This window comes from Capricornis sumatraensis, chromosome 5 (assembly GCF_032405125.1).
Source record: "Capricornis sumatraensis isolate serow.1 chromosome 5, serow.2, whole genome shotgun sequence".
NCBI classification, from domain to species: Eukaryota; Metazoa; Chordata; class Mammalia; order Artiodactyla; family Bovidae; genus Capricornis; species Capricornis sumatraensis.
Window position 1 is genome coordinate 113,024,811 of NC_091073.1, and position 12,277 is coordinate 113,037,087.

The window sequence follows — 12,277 nt, forward strand, 5'->3', positions numbered from 1 at the left end:
ACATGAAAAGATGCTCAACATCACTCACTATCAGAAAAATGCAAATCAAAACCACAATGAAGTACCACTTCACACCAGTCAGAATGGCTGCGATCTAAAAGTCTACAAGCAATAAATGCTGGAGAGGGTGTGGAGAAAAGGGAACCCTCTTACACTGTTGGTGGGAATGCAAACTAGTACAGCCACTATGGAGAACAGTGTGGAGATTCCTTAAAAAACTGGAAATAGAACTGCCTTATGATCCAGCAATCCCACTGCTGGGCATATACACCAAGGAAACCAGAATTGAAAGAGACACATGTTCCCCAGTGTTCATTGCAGCACTGTTTATAATAGCCAGGACATGGAAGCAACCTAGATGTCCATAGCAGATGAATGGATAAGAAAGCTGTGGTACTTATACACAATGGAGTATTACTCAGCCATTAAAAAGAATACATTTGAATCAGTTCTAATGAGGTGGATGAAACTGGAGCCTATTATACAGAGTGAAGTAAGCCAAAAAGTAAAACACCAATACAGTACGCTAATGCATATATATGGAATTTAGAAAGATGGTAATGATAACCCTGTATATAAGACAGCAAAAGAGACACATATGTATAGAACAGTCTTTTGGACTCTGTGAGAGAGGAAGTGGGTAGGATGATTTGGGAGAATGGCATTGAAACATGTATGATGTAGTCTATGGAACGAATCACCAGTTCAGGTTCAATGCAGGATACAGGATGCTTGGGGCTGGTGCACTGGGATGACCCAAAGGGATAGTATGGGGAGGGAGGTTGGAGGGGGGGGGCGCTGTTTCAGGATGGGGATCACGTGTATAACCATGGCAGATTCATGCTGATGTATGGTAAAACCAATACAATATTGTAAAGTAATTTGCCTCCAATTAAAATAAATAAATTTAAATTAAAAAAAGAGAGAATCATGGCATGTAGAATAATGTCAAATCCTAAAAGATGATGTTCTTAATTGCTGCAGTTAATATGTCAGCAAATTTGAAAAACTCAGGCATGGACACAGGACTGGAAAAGCTCTGTTTCATTCCAATCCCAAAGAAAGGCAATGCCAAAGAACATACAGACTACCACACAATTGCACTCATATCACACACTAGCAAAGAAATGCTCAAAATTCTCCAAGCCAGGCTTCAACAACATATGAACCATGAATTTACAGATATTCAAGCTGTATTTAGAAAAGGCAGAGGAACCAGAGATCAAATTGTCAACATTCGTTGGATCACTGAAAAAGCAAGAGAGTTCTAGAAAAATATCTATTTCTGCTTCATTGACTACAGCAAAGCCTTTGACTGTGTGGATCACATCAAACTATGGAACATTCTTAAAGAGATGGGAGTACAAGACCACCAGACCTGCCTCCTGAGAAATATGTATTCAGGTCAAGAAGCAACAGTTAGGACTGGACATGGAACAACAGACTGGTTCCAAATAGGAAAAAGAGTACATCAAGGCTGTATATTGGCACCCTGCTTATTTAACTTATTTGCAGAGTACATCATGTGAAATTCCCAGCTGGATGAAGCACAAGCTGGAATCAAGATTGTTGGGAGAAATAGCAATAACCTCAAATATGCAGTTGACATCATCCTTAAGGCAGAAAGTGAAGAAGAACTAAAGAGCCTCTTGATGAAGGTGAAAGAGGAGAGTGAAAAAGTTGGCTTAAAACTAAACATCCAGAAAACTAAGATCATGTGATCTGGTCCCACCACTTGATGGCAAATAGATGGGGAATCAATGGAAACAGTGACAGACTTTATTTCGGGGGGCTCTAAAATCACTGCAGATGGTGAATGCAGCCATGTTATTAAAAGACACTTGCTCCTTGGAAGAAAAGTTATAACCAACCTACACAGCATATTAAAAAGCAGAGGCATTACTTTACCAACAAGGTCCATCTAATCAAACCTATGATTTTTCCAGTAGTCATATGTGGATGTAGAGTTGGACTATAAAGAATGCTGAGTGCTGAAGAATTGATGCTTTTGTACTGTAGTATTGGAGAAGACTCTTGAGAATCCCTTGGACTGAAAGGAGATCAAACCAGTCAATCCTAAAGGAAATCATTCCTGAATATTCTTTGGAAGGACTAATGCTGAAGCTGAAATTCCAATACTTTGGCCACCTGATGCAAAGAACTGACACATTTGAAAAGACCCTGATGCTGGAAAAGATTGAAGGCAGGAGGAGAAGGGGATGACAGAGAATATGATGGTTCGGAGGCATCACCGACTCAGTGGATGTAATTTTTGAGCAAGATCTGGGAGTTGGTGATGGACAGGGAAGCCTGGCATGCTGCAGTCCCTTGGGTCTCAAAGAATTGGCCATAACTAAGCAACAGAGATCAAATTGCCAACATCTGCTGGATCATGGAAAAAGCAAGAGAGTTCCAGAAAAACATCTATTTCTGCTTTATTGACTATGCCAAAGCCTTTGACTGTGTGGATCACAATAAACTGTGGAAAATTCTGAGAGAGATGGGAATACCAGACCACCTGACCTGCCTCTTGAGAAATCTGTATGCAGGTCAGGAAGCAACAGTTAGAACTGGACATGGAACAACAGACTGGTTCCAAATAGGATAAGGAGTACGTCAAGGCTGTATATTGTCACCCTGCTTATTTAACTTATATGCAGAGTACATCATGAGAAACGCTGGACTGGAAGAAACACAAGCTGCAATCAAGATTGCCAGGAGAAATCTCAATAACCTCAGATATGCAGATGACATCACCCTTATGGCAGAAAGTGAAGAGGAACTAAAAAGCCTCTTGATGAAAGTGAAAGAGGAGAGTGAAAAGGTTGGCTTAAATCTCAACATTCAGAAAATGAAGATCATGGCATCCGGTCCCATCACTTCATGGCAAATAGATGGGGAAACCGTGGAAACAATGTCAGATTTTATTGTTTTGGGCTCCAAAATCATTGCAGATGGTGACTTCAGCCATGAAATTAAAAGATGCTTTCTCCTTGGAAAGAAAGTTATGATCAACCTACATAGCATATTGAAAAGCAGAGACATTACTTTGCTGACTAAGGTCTGTCTAGTCAAGGCTATGGATTTTCCTGTGGTCATGTATGGATGTGAGAATTGGACTGTGAAGAAAGCTGAGCACCGAAGAATTGATGATTTTGAACTATGGTGTTGGAGAAGACTCTTGAGAGTCCCTTGGACTACAAGGAGATCCAACCAGTCCATTCTGAAGGAGATCAGCCCTGGGATTTCTTTGGAAGGAATGAGGCTAAAGCTGAAACTCCAGTACTATGGCCACCTCATGTGAAGAGTTGACTCATTGGAGAAGACTCTGATGCTGGGAGGGATTGGGGGCAGGAGGAGAAGGGGACGACAGAGGATGAGATGGCTGGATGGCATCACTGACTCGATTGACGTGAATTTGAGTGAACACCGGGAATTGGTGATGGACAGGGAGGCCTGGTGTGCTGCGATTCATGGGGTCGCAAAGAGTCGGACACGACTGAGCGACTGAACTGAACTGAACTGTAGCAACTGAACTGATCTGAACCTAATGTCCAGACTTAAATCACAAAATAATTTAACCCTCTTGGTTAAAATGGAAGCTAGAATGCTATCGTCTTAATTTTAAAAATTTGTCCAGGTTTCTAATTTCAGTTATTACTTCTGACAGCCTTAGAAATCACCACCTATGATTTTCAGAACACATTTAAAAAAAAATAAGGATAAATGAATGAAAATCAATAACTCTTCTTAGGCCTATCAGAGAATTGATGTCACAGCCCAAATTGACAACCCCAAATTTGAAAGGATGGGAAAATATAGAGAATCACAGCTGAGATCAGCTATCTTGGAGCACAAACTGCTACAGTCAACAATTGGTAGAACATTTAAGTAGCAATTTTGACAAATTGCTGGAGGTTGAATGGATACTAGCTTTATAGGAAGAAACAACTGGGACCCTAGTCTTAGTGAGGTCCTGACACATTCATGGGTTTTATTGAGAGAAACTTCAAAACTTAAAGGCTGAAAGTGTTCTATATATCAGGAAAAAGACAAGTGCACCCACTATCACAAACCCAATTCAATATGGTATTGTAATTCCTAGTAAGAGCAATCAGACAAGAGAGAAAAGAAAAGGCATTCAAATTATAAAGTAGTAGATAGTATTACCTCTGCAGATGATATGTGTTTATATATACTATATCTTAAGAGCTCCATCAAAAATTGTTGGCACTAATTGACAAAAACAGTAAAGCTGCAGTAAACAAATCAATATACAGAAATCAGTGTGTTTCCATACAATGATGATAAAATACCTGAAAAAGAAAGAAAGAAAATGATCCCACTCACAACCATATCAAAAATTAAAATAAAATACCTAAGGATAAATTTAAGCAAGAAAATGAAATACTTGTACACTGAAAACTATGAGACTTTGATGAAAGAAATTGAAAGGAAATAAATGAAAAGATATCCTGTCTTAATAAAGGAGAAGAATACCATTTATATGCCCATACTATTCAAAACCATCCATCAATCTAATATAATTCCTATCAAATAATTTTATGGTACATTTTACAGGCATATAAATAAATTCAAAATTCATGTAAAACCACAAAGACCCTGAATAGCCAAAGCATTCTTGAGAAAGGGAAACAAAGCTAGAGACATGACATTGCCTTTCAAACAACATTACAAAGCTATAGTAATAAAATCAGTATGGTGCCAGCATGAAGATACACACAGAGTCCAAACAGGACAGAATTGACAGCCCAGAAATAAACCATCATATATAGTAAAATAATACTGGACAAAGGGGCAAATTATACTCAATGGGGAAAGGATAGCCTCTCCAGTAAATGATGTTGGGAAAACTGGCTAAACATGTTAATTTGCAGTCAACTAACAGTGGAAACAGTCTCAGACTTTATATTTTTGGGCTCCAAAATCACTGCAGACAGTGACTTCAGCCATGAAATTAAAAGACGCTTCCTCCTTGGAAGGAAAGTTATGCCCAAACTAGATAGCATATTCAAAGCAGAGACATTACTTTGCTGACTAAGGTCCATCTAGTCAAGACTATGGTTTTTCCAGTGGTCATGTATGGATGTGATATTTGGACTGTGAAGAAAGCTGAGCACTGAAGAATTGATGCTTTTGAACTGTGGTGTTGGAGAACTCTTGAGAGTCCCTAGGACTGCAAGGAGATCCAACCAGTCCATTCTGAAGGAGATCAGCCCTGGGATTTCTTTGGAAGGAATGAGGCTAAAGCTGAAACTTCAGAACTTTGGTCACGTCATATGAAGAGTTGACTCATTGGAAAAGACTCTGATGCTGGGAGGGATTGGGGGCAGGAGGAGAAGGGGACGACCTAGGATGATATGGCTGGATGGCATCACTGACTCAATGGACGTGAGTCTGAGTGAACTCCGGGAGATGATGATGGACAGGGAGGCCTGGCATGCTGTGATTCATTGGGTCGCAAAGTGTCGGACACGACTGAGCGACTGAACTGAACTGAACTGAATATTTCCTGTATTGTTTTCAATTTTAAAAAATACAGGGAATGCTACTAAAAGCCAAAAATACAGTCTGAAGAGACAAAACACTCATCTGAACCAAACTGCAGTATTACATAGATTGAAACTATCAGATAGGAAATTCAATTGTAATGACTATGAGTAATATGTTAAGGAGTCTAATGAAGGTATGCAAGAGGACACATGCTCGAATAGATGGGAGTTTTCATAGCGAAATGACAACTCCAAGAAAATGAAAAGCAATGCTGAAAATCAAACATTCTAATGTAAATAAAAATGCGTTTGTTTTGGGCTCATCAATAGACTGGACATGGCCAAAATATGAATCAGTGAGCTTCAAGTTAGATGAGTCAAACTTTCCAGACTGATATGCAGGAAGAAAAAAACACTGAAAAGGAAAACATAAAAGAACATGCAAAAAGAGTGGAATAATTACAAAAGATATAGAGGCAGACCTGGGTGATACTGTAGGGTTAGTTCCAGACCATTACAAAAAAGTGAATATTGCAATAAAGCAAATCATGCAGATTTTTAGGTTTTTGATTGCTTATAAAAGTTGTTTACACTTTACTATAATCAATTAAGTGTATAATAGTGTTATATCTAAAAATATATACATACTATAAAATACTTAAATGCTAAAAAATGCTAACCATCATCTGAGCCTTCAGCCAGTCATAGTCATAACAAAGATCATTTATCACAATAATAACAAAGCTTAAAATATTGCAAGAATTACCAAAATGTGACACAGAGGCATGGAGTAAGCAAATGTTATTAGAAAAATTGTTCTGATAGTTATGATCTAAGCAGGGTCACCACAAACCTTCAATTTGTTGGGAAAAAAATCATTATCTGCAAAGCAAAATAAAGCAAAGAATAATAAAATGAGGTATGCCTATAATATTTATAGAATAGAAACACCAGAAGGTGAAAGACAAAAAGGAGGAGAAGGAATATTTGAAGTACTGACTGAGAAATTTTCAAAGCTAATTAAAGATGTCAAACCACAGATCCAAGAAATTCACAGAAAACCAAGCAAGTATCAACAGTTTTGCATATAGTTGTATCATACTTAACCTGCAGAAAACTAAAGACAATGAGAAAATCTTGAAATAGGAGAAAAAAAAAATCACACCTTACCAATAATGAAAAAGGGCTAAGAAATAATCAGACTTCATATCAGAAACCATGCAAAAAGAAGGAGAAGAATGAAGTATTTAAACTGTTGATAGCACCCCAAATTGGAAACAAATAAGATGTTATTTAAAATATGAATGGATAAACTATATTACTACTATACATTGGAATATGAATATATTTATCAAAATCAAGAAATGGGCTATCAAACCATAAAAAGACATAGAGTAACTCTAAATGTATATTGCTGAGCAAAAGAAACATTACACATTTGTCAACATCCTTAGGACTTAATAGCATAGAGAACGTTTGGGTATATAACTTAAAAGAAAAAAAAAATCATTTAGGATGTTGTGGGATCTGCAGAAAGACTACAGCCTGTGAAAAAAGAAGCTATCTGCGCTGCACATGAATTAAATAGCCACACCAAAGAGAGCTGAAGGAAAATTGCTGATCACAGTAGCTTTGGAAATGAATGAAGTATGTAAAACTAAGGTGGCGCTAGTAGTAAAGAACCTGCCTGCCAATGCAGGAGACATAAGAGATGCGGGTTTGACCCCTGGGTTGGGAAGATCTCCTGGAGGAGGGCATGGCAACCCACTCCAGTGCTCTCGCCTGGAGAATCTCCATTGACAGAGGAGCCTGGCAGACTGAAGTCCAAGGGAGGGCAGAGTTGGACACAACTGAAACAACACAGCATGCACGCATGTACAACTGGAGTCTAAAGGCATTGAACACAATCTCTGTCCATTACTTGAAAATGTTCTCCACGGAGGTACAGATTAATAATTCTGATACTCCTGGACGCCCACTAACTGTTATGCTGGCATTGACCAAATAAGGAAATGGATGGGGGTATTGTGAGAGCCAGTTGAAGTGGAACTTTACAGATAAGCAAGCAGAGGCTGTTAGAATGATCCATGGGGTGATGGGTTAGATTTGAAGACAGTAAGAACTCATGCTTAACTTAATATATATGTGGCTCAATATAAATATATTTAGATACATGCATATGCACAGGTTAGTATACACACTTATATATCTTTGCTCTGTGTGCTGAAAGGGCCTAAAGCTGCAATATTTCTCCAGCAACACACACACTGAGGGCTTCTTTGAGAAATAACTGATTATGAGACAGATGGGGGAAAATAAAAGATGAGTCTGGAGCATCCCATAGTGCTATCAAGTAAGAATTTTCTCAAAAAAACTGTACTGATTAGAACATGTCAAAAGCACATAAAAGCCATCTGAAAGAGTTCACAGTGGCTAAAGCTAGAACAATTTGAATGATAAATAATAAAGAAGTATTGCATTTTAACCCAAAGTATAAGATAAATATCTATGAGTTCATTTGGGAGAAGAGGGAAATCTCCCATGCATATGAAATTCAGATAATCTATTAATATAGATTAACATGACTAATCTATTAATATAGATTAACTCTATTAATATAGAGTAACATGACTCCCCACTTGGGCTATATGCAGCTTACTTCCTCTAAAAAAGTGAAGTCCGAAATGGGGAGTGTGGAGAAACCTGACAAATAATGCCTCAGTCAGTTAATCAAGGTCACTATCAGCATAGATAAATCATGTTAATAACTGTACCCTTTATATGAGTGGCAGAATCATGTTTTTCTTCTATGATCTTTGTCCCAAATCTGTATCTTCTTTCTAATCATGAGAAACATCAGAAAAATTCCAATAAAACATCCTAAATATACCCAACCAGACTCCCAAAAACTATCAAGGTCATCAAATACAAGGAAATTCTGAGAAACTGCACAATCAAGAGAAATTTGAGCTAAATGCAATGCATTATTTTGGATGGGATCATGGAACAGAAAAGGAAGAACAAAGGAAATCTGAATAGAGTAGGACTTAAGTTAATAAAAATATTTATCAATACTAATTTGTTAGTTTTAATGAATGAACCATGCTAATTAGTATTGGATTAGCCAAAAAAAGTTTCTGTGGGTCTTTATAACATCTTATAGAAAACCCAAATGAACATTTTGGCCAACATAATATGTTAAAAATAGGAGAAACTGGGAGGGGATATGGACACTGACTGTATTATTGTGTAATTTTTTTTCTGTAAACATAAAACTGTTCAAAAAGTGCTTATTAAAAAAAGAAAGAGAAGCTGGGTCTATTTGAGAAAAGACCCTCCAGCATAATCACAGTATAGAGCATAAATCTTCTAAGAAAGTAAATGTGGCTCATTGTGTCCAACTCTGCGACCCGCCAGGCTACTCTGTCCATGGAATTCTCAAGAGTACTGGAGTGGGTAGCCATTACCTTCTCCAGGGGCCCTTCCTGACCCAGGGATGAAACACAGGTTTCCTGCCTTGTAGGAAGATTCTTTACCATCTGAGCCACCAGGGAAGCCCTAGAATTATCACAGTATAGAACATAAATCTTCCTCTATGCCTTCCTCTTAAAGGACTTAAGACAATCTATGAGAACAACTGTGCACTAGGGAGAAATACTGAGACTTTTCAAAGATTAGCAGACACTGGCTCTAAATTGATTAATTCCTGAACACCAAAAATGTCATTGTAGCTCATTAGGTAAAATGTATATTTTTGATGTAAGTTGAGAGATAGAGTGCTGGGCCAAACTGAACTTGTAGTAGGACCAGGTAGTAAATCATTATATGGTTACTTTCTGAATGTATAATGGAAATAGATATAATTCAAAATTCTTAGAAATTCCATATTGGCTCTCTGACCCATGGAAAAATGGCCAACATAACAGGAATGACTACCAGAAACCTCTGAAATTTCCTCACTCAAGCAGTATAGTAAACCAGAAGCACATCCCATTCCTGTTGAATTATGGAAATTAATCTACCATCAGGGGACCTCAGGAAATGTGCAATGATTTGGGTGAAGTGGCCTACAGGTGATATGTATAACTTCTTACAGTTTTAAGATGTCAGGATTCAAAGGACAGTAAATATTATGAAAGATAAGAACAGTACTAAAAGAGTGTAGCTTGAAATTGCATGGATTTAGAGATGCATTACAGAAACAAATGTAGTGTAAAGTTACAAACTGCAAACTGTGACTGGAGATATTTTTCAGGGATTAAGTAACCTTTACCCAAATGTATATTTAGAACTGCTACTACCTGCAAAAGGATTATAATGTATTTGTCTTTTATCGGGGTTATCTGCTAAGACTGCCCTTTACAGGGGTTTCATTAGCTATGCTAATTGGAAACATTTAGAATTGCATGAGCCCTTTTTGCTAGTAAAGATTAAGCAGTGTCTTAGTCCATTCAGGCTGCTCTATCAGAATACCATGAACTGGATGGCTTATAAACAGCAAAAATTGATTTCACATAGTTCTGGACTCTGAAAAATCTAAGATTAAGGTGCTACTGGATTCAGTGTCTGGTGAGAACCTGTTTCTTATGCCATAGACACTTTTTCACTGTAAGTTCACATGGCAGAATTCCATTCCTAATCACCTCCCAAAGTGACCTAATCACCTCCCAAAGGCCCTACCTCCAAATATCCTCACATCAGGGATCAGGTTTCAACACTAATTTTAAGGAGAGAGGAACAAATGTTCAGTCCATGAAAACAGTATAAAATTCCATGTAAACCAACAGTTTCATAGATGTTAGCAATGACTCAGTACTTGTGTGCCAGAGACAAAGGACTTGATTACTCATATTTACAGTGTTTCCACATGTGAGGCGGAGCAGCCAAGATGGGTATGCCCATGCAATGGGTTTCCATCCTCACCGAGGAGCCCCAGATTAGGAAACTACAATTTTTCTGAAGGGCTTTAAGAAAACCTGTTCAATCTTTGCCTTAGAAGGAGATATTATCTATCTAAAATTTGAAATGACACTTTACTCAGAAGTAAACTTAAAAGTGAACTTCCAGATGTTCAAGCTGGATATAGAAAAGCCAGAGGAAACAGAGATCAAATTGCCAACATCTGTTGGATCGCTGAAAAAGCAAGAGAGTTCCAGAAAAACATCTACTTCTGCTCTATTGACTATGCCAAAGCATTTGACTGTATGGATCACAGCAAACTATAGAACATTCTTAAAGAGAAGGGAATACCAGACCACCTTACCTGCCTCCTGAGAAATCTGTATTCAGATCAAGAAGCAACAGTTAGAACTGGACATGGAACAACAGACAGGTTCCAAGTCAGAAAAGGAGTATGTCAAGGCTGTATATTGTCACCCTACTGATTTAACTTATATAAATAGTACAGCATGTGGAATGCTGGGCTAGATGAAGCACAAGCTGAATCAAGATTGGCAAAAGAAATATCAATAACCTCAGATAAACTGATGACACCACACTTATGGCAGAAAGCAAAGAACTAAAGAGCCTCTTGAGGAAAGTGAAAAAGTTGGCTCAAAAGTCAACACTCCAAAAACTAAGATCATGGCATCCAGTCCCATCACTTCATGGCAAATAGACAGGGAAACAATGAAAAGAGTGACAGACTTTATTTTGGGGACCTTAAAAATCACTGCAGATGATGACTGCAACCATGAAATTAAAAGACTCTTGCTCCTTGGAAGAAAAGCTATGAACAACCTAGACAGCATATTTAAAAGCAGAGACATTACTTTGTCAACAAAGGTCTGTCTAGTAAAAGCTATGGTTTTCCCAGCAGTCATGTATGGATGTGAGAGTTGGACTATAGAGAAAGCTGAGTGCTGAAGAATTGATGCTTTTGAACTGTGGTGTTTGAGAAGACTCTTGAGAGTCCCTTGGACTGCAAGGAGATCAAACCAGTAGATCCTACAGGAAATCAGTCTTGAATAGTCATTGAAAGAACTGATGCTAAAGCTAAAACTCCAATACTTTGACTACCTGATGTGAAGAACTGACTCTTTGGAAAAGATCTGATGCTGGGAAAGTTTGAAGGCAGGAGGAGAAGGGGACGACAGAGGATAAGATGGTTAGAAGGAATCACAGACTAAGTGGACATGAGTTTGAGCAAACTCTGGGAGTTGGTGATGGACAGGGAAGCCTGGCATGCTGCAGTCCATGGGATTGCAAAGAGTCAGACATGACTGAGCAATTGAACTGACCTGAAACTTAAAATTAGAAATGTCTGTGTACCTTGAGTTAGAAAAGGTCTGTTGCTGGCAAAATGAATATGCAAGACTAAAATCAAGTCCCAGAATTAAAGAAGTATAGAACTAAAAGTAATTACATGTTTTGGGGAAATCATGGTTATGATGAAATTCAAAATATGAGTACTGCCAGTTATTATTATGTTAATATTATTATGCTTATTGAAGATATTAAGGGAAGGTTTCCTGCAAAGATGGGCACAATAAATGACAGAAACTAAAAGGACCTAACGGAGCAGAAGAGATTAAGTAGAGGTGGCAAAAAAACACAAAAGTATACAAAAAAAAAAGATCTTAATGACCAAGATAACCACAATGGTAGGGTCACTCACCAAGAGCCTGACATCCAGGTGTGTGAAGTCAAGTGGGCCTTAGGTAGTATTATACCAAACAAAGTTAAATGAGGTGATGGAATTCCAGTTGAGCTATATCACATCCTAAAAGATGTTGCTGTTAAAATGCTACACTCAAAATGCCAGC